This window comes from Aedes albopictus, chromosome 3, assembly GCF_035046485.1.
Source record: "Aedes albopictus strain Foshan chromosome 3, AalbF5, whole genome shotgun sequence".
Lineage (NCBI taxonomy): Eukaryota > Metazoa > Arthropoda > Insecta > Diptera > Culicidae > Aedes > Aedes albopictus.
The window spans coordinates 125,221,023-125,231,709 of NC_085138.1; positions in this window are offsets into that span (position 1 = coordinate 125,221,023).

Here is a 10,687-nt window from a genome sequence, read left to right on the forward strand (position 1 = left end):
TACGAACCGAACATGATATCGCGTATATCATGTTCTTTTCGTTATATAAACCGGAAAAGTGATGGTTGGCAACCCGGCCTACATAGCGCTGGGCGATATTTTATGTTGCGAAACGTCAAGTCGCTCGCAACCAAAACAAAAACTTTAGAAAAAATCGAAAAAAACTTCCTGCACTCGGTTTCTAGAGTTTCTTCCACAGTTTCTTTGGGAAACCTGAAAATTTCAAGCAACGCAAGCCAAGAAGCTCAAGGGAACGGGAAGGAAGAAAGCCGGAACATCAACAACAGCATTTTCCCGTGAATCCCTCCAGCAGTTATTCAGAAATTTCTTCAACAGATCCGGGAGGGAATACCGTGCCTCCAGGAGAACTATGAGAAGAAATTCTGCAGAACAAATTCCACCAGCCCCACGGGAATTCCTCAAGACGCTCCCCGAGAATTCCCCGGGCGTTTATGTGCGAATCCGTGAACATTCCGCGGACATCTTTCACCAGGCTGCATCATGAGAAATTCATAAACATTTTCGTAGGAAATTCCCCGGGAATTCTATGTATGTAGGTGAATTGCAACAAACTCCTCCAGTGTTTTCCTGGGAATTGTTGCAAGATAACCACGATTAAATGAGAAAATCATTTAGTGGGTTTATTCCAAGGTTATCATGGAATTTATCCAGTAGTTTTTCAAAAACCAGCAGCTCCACGGAAATTCATCTAGGTACAAGCTTCCCGTGGATGAGCTCGCCGCATAATTTCTCTTGGTACTCCTCCGTGTTCTCCAGTAATACCGTAATACTTCCGGGAGTTCCGCTGAAATTTTTCCAACATGTCCTCCGAAATTACTTCGGAATTGTCCAGCAAATTTCTTCAAAACTTTCCCGAAATACGTCCATAATTTTCATGAAAATTCATCCAGAAGTTAAATATCCAAATGTTTTTCCAAGATTTCCCCGACTATATATCTAGGAGTTTTCAGAGATATTCCTATAGAAACTACCCGTAAATTCAAGCAGCATCTTTATGAGAATTCTAGGAGTTTTCCGTGCATTTTGCCAGAAGTTCCACGTGAATTCTCACACGATTTCCCATTGAGATTTTTCAGGCTTTCTTCGATTATTCCTCCAGGAGCTTGGTGGGAACAATTAGGCGAATTCCGCGAAAACTTTTCCAGGACTTTCCAGGCAATACGTCCATAATTTCCATCAGAATTCTAGCAGAAATTACTCGGGATTTTTTCCAAGTTATCCCCCGAAACACACCATGGATTTATCGAGAAATCTCGTAAGAAATTACCTGGGTTCCCCGGAAATTTCTACTAGAGTTCCCCGGGAATTTCTCTAGTTCTTCGGGAATTCCTCCTGAAGTAAACTGGAAATTTCTCTTGGATTTCCCCAAAAATGTCTGCCACAGTTTTCTGGCAATCCCTCCAGGGGATCCATAGGACTCTCGGGAATTTTTCCAGGAGTTTCTTGGAAATTTATCCAGAAGCTTCTGGAGAATTCCTACAGAAGTTACTTGGCAAACCAACCAGGAGTTCTTCAGAAGTTAATCGGGAGTTTCTCCAGGAGTTCAACGGAGGTTCTACCGACGATTCGTCAGGGGTTTCACCAGGAGTCCCCAAGAATTCCTGCAGAAATTGATAAAAATTTCTCCAGGAGTTCCCTGGGAATTCCACATGTAATTTCCGGGAATTTTTCCAGGAGTTTTTCGGAAATTTCTCCTGCAGTTCCTCGAAATTACCCCGTTTTCTGGGAATTGCACATGTAGTTTCCGGGAATTTTTCCAGGAGTTCCCGGAAATTCCTCCAGAGTTCTTCGGGAATTCTTCCAGGATTTCTGCGGAAATTTCTCTAGGATGTCCCTGGAAACTCCTTGGGAATTTTCCAGATTTTCGAGGGTTTCACCAGGAGTTCCCCGGGAGTTCCTCGGGAATTCCTCCAAGAGTTCCTCACAAATTTCTCCAGGAGTTCTTCGGGAATTTCAAAATGAGTTCCTCAGTAATATTTCCAACTGTTCCTCGAGAATTGTTCTACCTGTTCCCCGGAAATTTCTCCAAGAGTTCCACGGGAATTTCTTCAGGAGTTCTTAAGAAATTCCACCAGAATCTTCCAGGGATTTCCACAAGGAAATCCACGAGAACTCCTCTAGAAGTTTCTCGGGCATTCTTATAGGAGTTACTCAGAAATTTCTGGGAAATATTCCAGGAGTTCCCAGGGAATTTCTACAAAAATCCCCAAGAATTTCTCCAGGAATTCATAGGGAATTAATCCAGGAGTTCCTTGGGAATTTCTTCAGGCGTTCCTTTGGACATCTTCCTGGAGCTCCCCGGAAATTCTTCCAAGAGTTCTCTGAAAATTCATCCGTAAATTTCCCAATAATTCTACCAGGAGTTTCTGGACAATTTCTCCAGGAGATCATCGAAAATTTCTCCTGGAGGATTTCCGAGGATCTCCTGGGGGAATTCCGGGGAATCTTCTGGAGGAATTCCCCATGAACTTCCGGAAGAACTCCCAGAGAACTAATGAAGATATTCCTGAGGAACTCTTGGAGGAATTTTGGAGGAACTCTTGGAAAAATTCTCGAAAAAAAACCTGACGAAATTCTCGAGGAACTCCAGTAGGAATTCCTAGAGGGTTTCCCTAGGAACTCCTGGAGGATTTCCTGAGGAAATCCTGGAGGATTTCCCGCGGAACTCCTGGAGGATTTCCCGAGGAAATCCTGGAGGATTTCTAGAGGAACTCCAGGAGGATTTTCCGAGAAATTCCTGGAGTTCCCCGAGATACTCCTGAAGCATAGGCGCCAACTTAGGGGGGGCGAGCATGGTTTTGCCCCCCCAATGTTTGACGATTTTTAATGATTTTTCGATTTTCCCATACAAAAAAATCTGAAAAACCAGGCTTTGCCCCCCCAATAATTTGACCAAGTTGGCGCGTCTGGGAAGGATTTCCGGAGAACTCCTAGAGGGTTTCCCGGAGAAGTCTTGGCGTGAATCCAGGAGAATTCCTGGAGGAATTCTAAAGAAACTCCTGGAGGAATCGATGATAAACTCCTGGAGGATTTTCTCAGTTCTCAGGAAATCCTTCCAGCAGATCCCAGGAAATCCTTTCAGCAGATTCCAGGAAATTCTTCCAGGAGTTCCCCGGAAATCCTTCCAGGAGTTCCCCGGAAATCCTTCCAGGAGTTCCCCGGAAATCCTTCCAGGAGTTCCCCGGAAATCCTTCCAGGAGTTCCCCGGAAATCCTTCCAGGAGTTCCCCGGAAATCCTTCCAGGAGTTCCCCGGAAATCCTTCCAGGAGTTCCCCGGAAATCCTTCCAGGAGTTCCCCGGAAATCCTTCCAAGAGTTCCCCGGAAATCCTTCCAGGAGTTCCCCGGAAATCCTTCCAGGAGTTCCCCGGAAATCCTTCCAGGAGTTCCCCGGAAATCCTTCCAGGAGTTCCCCGGAAATCCTTCCAGGAGTTCCCCGGAAATCCTTCCAGGAGTTCCCCGGAAATCCTTCCAGGAGTTCCCCGGAAATCCTTCCAGGAGTTCCCCGGAAATCCTTCCAGGAGTTCCCCGGAAATCCTTCCAGGAGTTCCCCGGAAATCCTTCCAGGAGTTCCCCGGAAATCCTTCCAGGAGTTCCCCGGAAATCCTTCCAGGAGTTCCCCGGAAATCCTTCCAGGAGTTCCCCGGAAATCCTTCCAGGAGTTCCCCGGAAATCCTTCCAGGAGTTCCCCGGAAATCCTTCCAGGAGTTCCCCGGAAATCCTTCCAGGAGTTCCCCGGAAATCCTTCCAGGAGTTCCCCGGAAATCCTTCCAGGAGTTCCCCGGAAATCCTTCCAGGAGTTCCCCGGAAATCCTTCCAGGAGTTCCCCGGAAATCCTTCCAGGAGTTCCCCGGAAATCCTTCCAGGAGTTCCCCGGAAATCCTTCCAGGAGTTCCCCGGAAATCCTTCCAGGAGTTCCCCGGAAATCCTTCCAGGAGTTCCCCGGAAATCCTTCCAGGAGTTCCCCGGAAATCCTTCCAGGAGTTCCCCGGAAATCCTTCCAGGAGTTCCCCGGAAATCCTTCCAGGAGTTCCCCGGAAATCCTTCCAGGAGTTCCCCGGAAATCCTTCCAGGAGTTCCCCGGAAATCCTTCCAGGAGTTCCCCGGAAATCCTTCCAGGAGTTCCCCGGAAATCCTTCCAGGAGTTCCCCGGAAATCCTTCCAGGAGTTCCCCGGAAATCCTTCCAGGAGTTCCCCGGAAATCCTTCCAGGAGTTCCCCGGAAATCCTTCCAGGAGTTCCCCGGAAATCCTTCCAGGAGTTCCCCGGAAATCCTTCCAGGAGTTCCCCGGAAATCCTTCCAGGAGTTCCCCGGAAATCCTTCCAGGAGTTCCCCGGAAATCCTTCCAGGAGTTCCCCGGAAATCCTTCCAGGAGTTCCCCGGAAATCCTTCCAGGAGTTCCCCGGAAATCCTTCCAGGAGTTCCCCGGAAATCCTTCCAGGAGTTCCCCGGAAATCCTTCCAGGAGTTCCCCGGAAATCCTTCCAGGAGTTCCCCGGAAATCCTTCCAGGAGTTCCCCGGAAATCCTTCCAGGAGTTCCCCGGAAATCCTTCCAGGAGTTCCCCGGAAATCCTTCCAGGAGTTCCTCGGAAATCCTTCCAGGAGTTCCCCGGAAATCCTTCCAGGAGTTCCCCGGAAATCCTTCCAGGAGTTCCCCGGAAATCCTTCCAGGAGTTCCCCGGAAATCCTTCCAGGAGTTCCCCGGAAATCCTTCCAGGAGTTCCCCGGAAATCCTTCCAGGAGTTCCCCGGAAATCCTTCCAGGAGTTCCCCGGAAATCCTTCCAAGAGTTCCCCGGAAATCCTTCCAGGAGTTCCGCGGGAAATCCTCCAGGAGTTCCGCGGGAAATCCTCCAGGAGTTCCGCGGGAAATCCTCCAGGAGTTCCGCGGGAAATCCTCCAGGAGTTCCGCGGGAAATCCTCCAGGAGTTCCGCGGGAAATCCTCCAGGAGTTCCGCGGGAAATCCTCCAGGAGTTCCGCGGGAAATCCTCCAGGAGTTCCGCGGGAAATCCTGCAGGAATTCCGCGGGAACTTCTCCAGGAGTTCCCCGGGAAATTCTCCAGGAGTTCCCCGGGAAATTCTCCAGCGGAATTTCTGGAGGATTTCCCGCGGTACTCCTGGAATTCCTCCAGGAGTTTCTCTGGAATTACTTCAGGAGTTCCTTCAGAATTACTTTCAGCATTCCACCACGAGTTCCTCAAGAATTCTTTTAAGAGTTCCTCGAAAATTATTCCAGGAGTTTCTAAAGAAAGCCTGGAGGAATGCCGAAGGAACTTGGATGAATTCCCAGGGAACTCCTGGTGAAATTCCCGGAGAACTTGGAGGAATTCCGGGGCATTTCTTGAGCGATTTCCAGGGAACTCCTGGAAGGATTTCCGGGGAACTCCTGAATTAATTTGCAGGGGACTGCTGGAAGGATATCCGGGGAATTGCTTGAATGATTTCCTGGGATCTGCAGGAAGGATTTCCGGGGAACTCCTGGAAGGATTTCCTGGGAACTGCTGCAAGGATTTCCTGGAATCTGCTGGAAGGATTTCCTGAGAACTGTTGAAAGGATTTCCGGGGAACTGCTCGAAGGATTTCCTGGGATCTGCTGGAAGCATTTCCGGAGAACTGCTAAAAGGATTTCCTTGGATCTGCTGCAAGGATTTCTGGGGAACTGCTGGAAGGATTTTCTGGTAACTGCTGGAAGGACTGCCAGGGAACTGCTGGATGGATTGCCAGGAAACTGCTGGAAGGTTTTCCGGGGAACTCCTGGAAGGATTTCTGGGGAACTGCTAGAAGGTTTTCCGGGGAACTGCAGAAAGGATTTCCGGGGAACTCCTGGAAGGATTTCCGGGAAACTTCTGGAAGGATTTCCGGGGAACTGCTGCAAGGATTTCCGGAGAACTGCTAGAAGGATTTCCTTGGATCTGCTGCAAGGATTTCCGGGGAACTCAAGGAAGGATTTCCGGAGAGCTACTGGAAGAATTTGCAGGGAACTGCTGGAAGGATATCCGAGGAACTGCTGGAATGATTTTCGGGGAACTGCAGAAAGGATTTGCCGTGGAACTCCTGGAAGGCCGGATATCCGTGGAACTCCTGAAGGAATTCCCAAAGAGCTTCTGGAGAAATTCTCGAAAAGCATCGGAAAGAATTCCCGGAAAACTTATGGTGGAATTTCCGAAAAGCACCTGGAGGAATTTCCGGGTATCTCCTAGAGAAATCCCGGGAATCTCCTGGAGGAAGTCCCGGTGGTCTCTTGGATGAATTTCTGGGGGTCTTCTGGAGGAATTTCCGCTGAACTCCTGGATGAATTCCCAGGCAACTAATAAAAGAGTCCTTTGAATTAACTCCTGGAGAAATTGTAGAGAAATTTCTGTGGAACTTCTAGAGGATTTGCCAATGAACTCCTGGAGGGATTCCCGAGGAACTCTTGTAGGGATTCCCTGGGAACACCTGAAGAGATTTCCGTGGTACTCCTGGAGCAATTCCCAAAGCTCTTCTGAAAAAATTTTCGATAAATATATATTGATCTATTGAAAGAATTCCTATTAAAATGCTTGATTAATTACCGGGAAATTCTTAAGAAATTGGAGGAGAACTCATGAGAAAACGCCCGTGAAGCTCCGCTGGAGGGACTTCCGGTGAACTCCTGAAGGTATATCGGGGAAACTCATGCAAGAATTATCTGGATTTATGTGAAAAAATCTCTGGAAACTTCTGAGAAACACCTGCAGGAACTGTTGGGGAACTCCTGTAGGAATTTCCGAAGAATTCCTGGTGGAATTCTTGAGGTGCTTCTGGTCTCTGGAGTAATTTCCGGTGATTTCCTGTGGAACTCATGGAAATATTCCCAATGAAATTCTGGAGCCAAGAAAATACTGGAGCAATTCTGCCACAAATGGTACATAAATTCTTGGCGAGATTCTAAAGGATTTCCCATTTATTCACGGAGAAATAACGGAGGGATTTCTGGCAAATTCTTGGAGGAATTCACGTTGACTTCTGGATGAATTCCCGTGGGAAAGCCTAGAAAACTTGCTGGGAACTCCAGTAGAAAATCTTGGGCACTACTGAAGAAATTGCCTGAGAACTCCTGAATCAATTTACGGGAAACTCCTGAAAGAATACCTGGACGGCTCCTACACTAATTCTCGGGGACCTCCAGGAGGACTACCCGGTGAACTGGCAAAATACTAGCGAAGCTGTTTGAGATGTTCCCGATGGAGGAAATCTCACCAATGCAATCAGGTTACGGAATGTTCACAAGAATTTTTTGGAATGCCGTCAGCGTTTCTTCCGAATTTTCTTCAATATACTGCCCGTAATTCACTTTAAGTTTCGTATCTGCGAACCAGACTATCTCCGCAATCCTTTCTTGAGAAATCAGAATCCTGGAAACATTAATTTGCAGCAAATTTTCACCGAAACCTTCACCATATCGATAGAAATGAATATTTTCTGTAAGTTTACGCGCAATGTTATTGTTTTTTCAGCTCGCCAACATAAACGTCAAGCTATATCATGTCGGCGTAGTGTGAACGCCTTTCTTGATATAGGATATCATCTCGCTATATTACGTGATATAGAGCGTAGTCTGAACGTAGCATAAGATCAGTTTACATTTTTTCCAAAAAGTGCACAACTGCAAATATGCGTAAATGATACTCAAATATAGGTAAACAAAACTCAAATATGGGTAATGTGGACCCAAATATGAGTAATTGTAACCCAAATATGGGTTAATATTACCTATAAATGCGGTTGTGCACTTTTCCAAAATATGAGTTTTATTTACCCATATTTGCGTAAAGTTTACGCAAATTTGAATAATTTTTTTTTTCATTTCATTTCTTTACCCATATTTTAGAAAAATAGGTAAACTGATCTTAGCGTGTATATTATGGTCCATTGCACGAATTTGTGCTGGCCTGCTTACTCTCACAGAAAATTTGACATTTGAGCGGTGCCGACACCGCTCAAACGTCAAATTTCGTGTAAGAGTAAGCAGGCCAGAAAAAAATCGTGCAGTAATCCATACACGCTAAGGTCAGTTTGCCTATTTTTATAAAATATGGGTAAATTTTACTCAAATTTGCGTAAACTTTACGCAAATATGGGTAAAAAAAAAACATATTTTGCAAAAGTGCACATTCGCATTTATGGGTAATATTTACCCATATTTGGGTTACAATTAGGTACACATTACCCATATTTGAGTCTTGCTTATCATTTACGTATCATTTACGCATATTTGCGGATAAATACGCGTCAGCTTTAAAAATTATCTTTGAAGCAGGAAGTGTGTTTGCAATATCATTATCCATTTGAACTATGAGCCATTTTATTAACGGTAATGTACACATGCGGGGCTTGTTGTAAGTGAAAGTGACCTCGGAATGGACGTGAGTAACCAGGCATTCTGAAACGGGTTACTGAATCCCAACAGAGCTATCACCTTTCAACTCCCAGGCTAAAGATGATTTCAGTTTCCAATGTGACATTCAGTTAAAATCGTACAAACAACTGCAGACATCTTTCTTCCATAATACCACACTGAAAAAAGTTTTCACATTGTTTTCATCTGATTTTCACATGGACTGTTTTCATATGCGCGTCCATTGAATTTTATGGGAATATCACATAGATTTTGCGAAGTTATGTGATTTTCCAATAGAAGCTATGTGATTTTCTAATGTTTTCCATAGACCGTATTGATTTCATGTGATATTTCCGAAGAAATTTTCATCGGGGAATCCAATAACAGTTATATAGACAAACTAATGGAAATTTTCCATTGGATATGTGATTTATTTTTTCAGTGCACTGCCTGACAGTGGGAGTTGAATTGTATATACACACATAGAGGCTTGCATCAAAAACATAACCTCATCGAATTCTCATACGATTTGTAAACATTGCCCTCAAATTTTTTTTGAGGGCAAGGACGGCTTTATGGACCGACGCCGAAGGAAAGAAAGAGAAGGAGACAGTGATGACGTCAGCGTGCAAGCGCTCATACACACACATTTACGCATATTTGCGGTTGTGCACTTTTTGGAAAAAAGGTAAACTGACCTGCGTGTAGACGAGTAAGAGGCGTGCATTTACACCTCGGCATAAACTATGAGCCATTTTACGAAGTGATAACAATGTTGATGATGATATTGATTTTCACGGGTTAGGACCGTTAGGACGCTACCTCCTGTCAACATTTCATTCATAAAATCGGCTCGTAAAATGGACTATAGGACACTGCATTGTTTTGATTTTGTATGGGATTTTGGCGTTCCTTGGCCTTGTTTAAAACATTTAAATGAGAGTGAAAGGAAGGGATTGAATTTCATGCAGACCCCTATGGTCCACTGCACGAATTCACGCTGGCCTGCTCACTCCCACAGAAAATTTGACGTTTGAGCGATGCCGACACCTCCTAAACGTCAAATTTCGTGTGAGAGTAAGCAGGCCAGAATAAATTCGTGCAGTAATCCATTACCATTGACACATAGAGAAACAGACGTAACACTTAGAACAAATTTCATTAGAAACATCGTACCCCGAATAAAAAATACAGTAGAAAAACCGAACGTTGTATTGTAACAGTACTATTTAGAATTATATTTTTACAATAGACACCACTGTAAAAATAAAAATACAAAAACAATAAGATGTAATGTAGACACCCATACCGTGAATTGTAAATAAGATTTTTACAATATATTATACAGGTTGTTAAGTATCGTAACAATATAAAAAAATAGTTTTCCCCATATATATTTTTTTGCAAAACCATACATTTTATTGTTAATGAATTGTTCAAAATACTGATACGTGGGTTTAAATATACCATACATTGTATGGTACATGAATGGTTTCAAACAATAAATTGTACCCTAAATAAATAGTTTTTAATTGTAATGACACTACTGGTTATACATTTAATCAAATGGTTTTGGAATGGTTCTCTTTTGTTATGTTGTATTGTTTTACATTACATACGCCATATATAGTTATATTATCTTGTCATTTTCCGTCTCTTAATGGCATCTTAGGCTTACTAGATTTATTAGAATGCGCTTTGGGAGTTCTCCAGAGTGTTTTGGACAACCCTTCATATATAGGATCGCCCACGTCTAAGTCTGAATAGTCTCTGATTGCATTAACAGTTGAAGCTTAGGCTCCCTTTGCCCCACCAGCCAGATAACCGGGTTTTGCAAACTAAGCATTATTTGTGGCAACACTTTGAGCGGCATGATGGAACTATGCCGAGCGCGCTAAGTGTTATTAGACCACTAATGTAGTTGCATGAAGTGGGTGACGAGGTACATAAGTATCATTACAGCGTGCTTAACCGTTATTGCAATATTGAGGCACCAGTTTGACTAAAGTTTGAAATACATAACAACTCATGAGAAAACTGTCAAGTTCGAATCAAATATAAATTAGGTTAAAAAGCGAACCCGCAGACGAACCTATATTAGAAGTCATTTCAGTGTTCAGTCCAGTCCATATGTTAAAGATGGCTCTACGTCAAAGATAAAGTTTGTCAACCGCATTTGATTCGATTGTGGTCGAAGGCAAGTTCACATGAGAGAAGAGGAGAAAACTCCCCTAAATGCAAATACAGAAAGAATAGTGTTGAACTCATCCACTGATTTACGGTAATCTGACCTGCATTTTTCCGGGT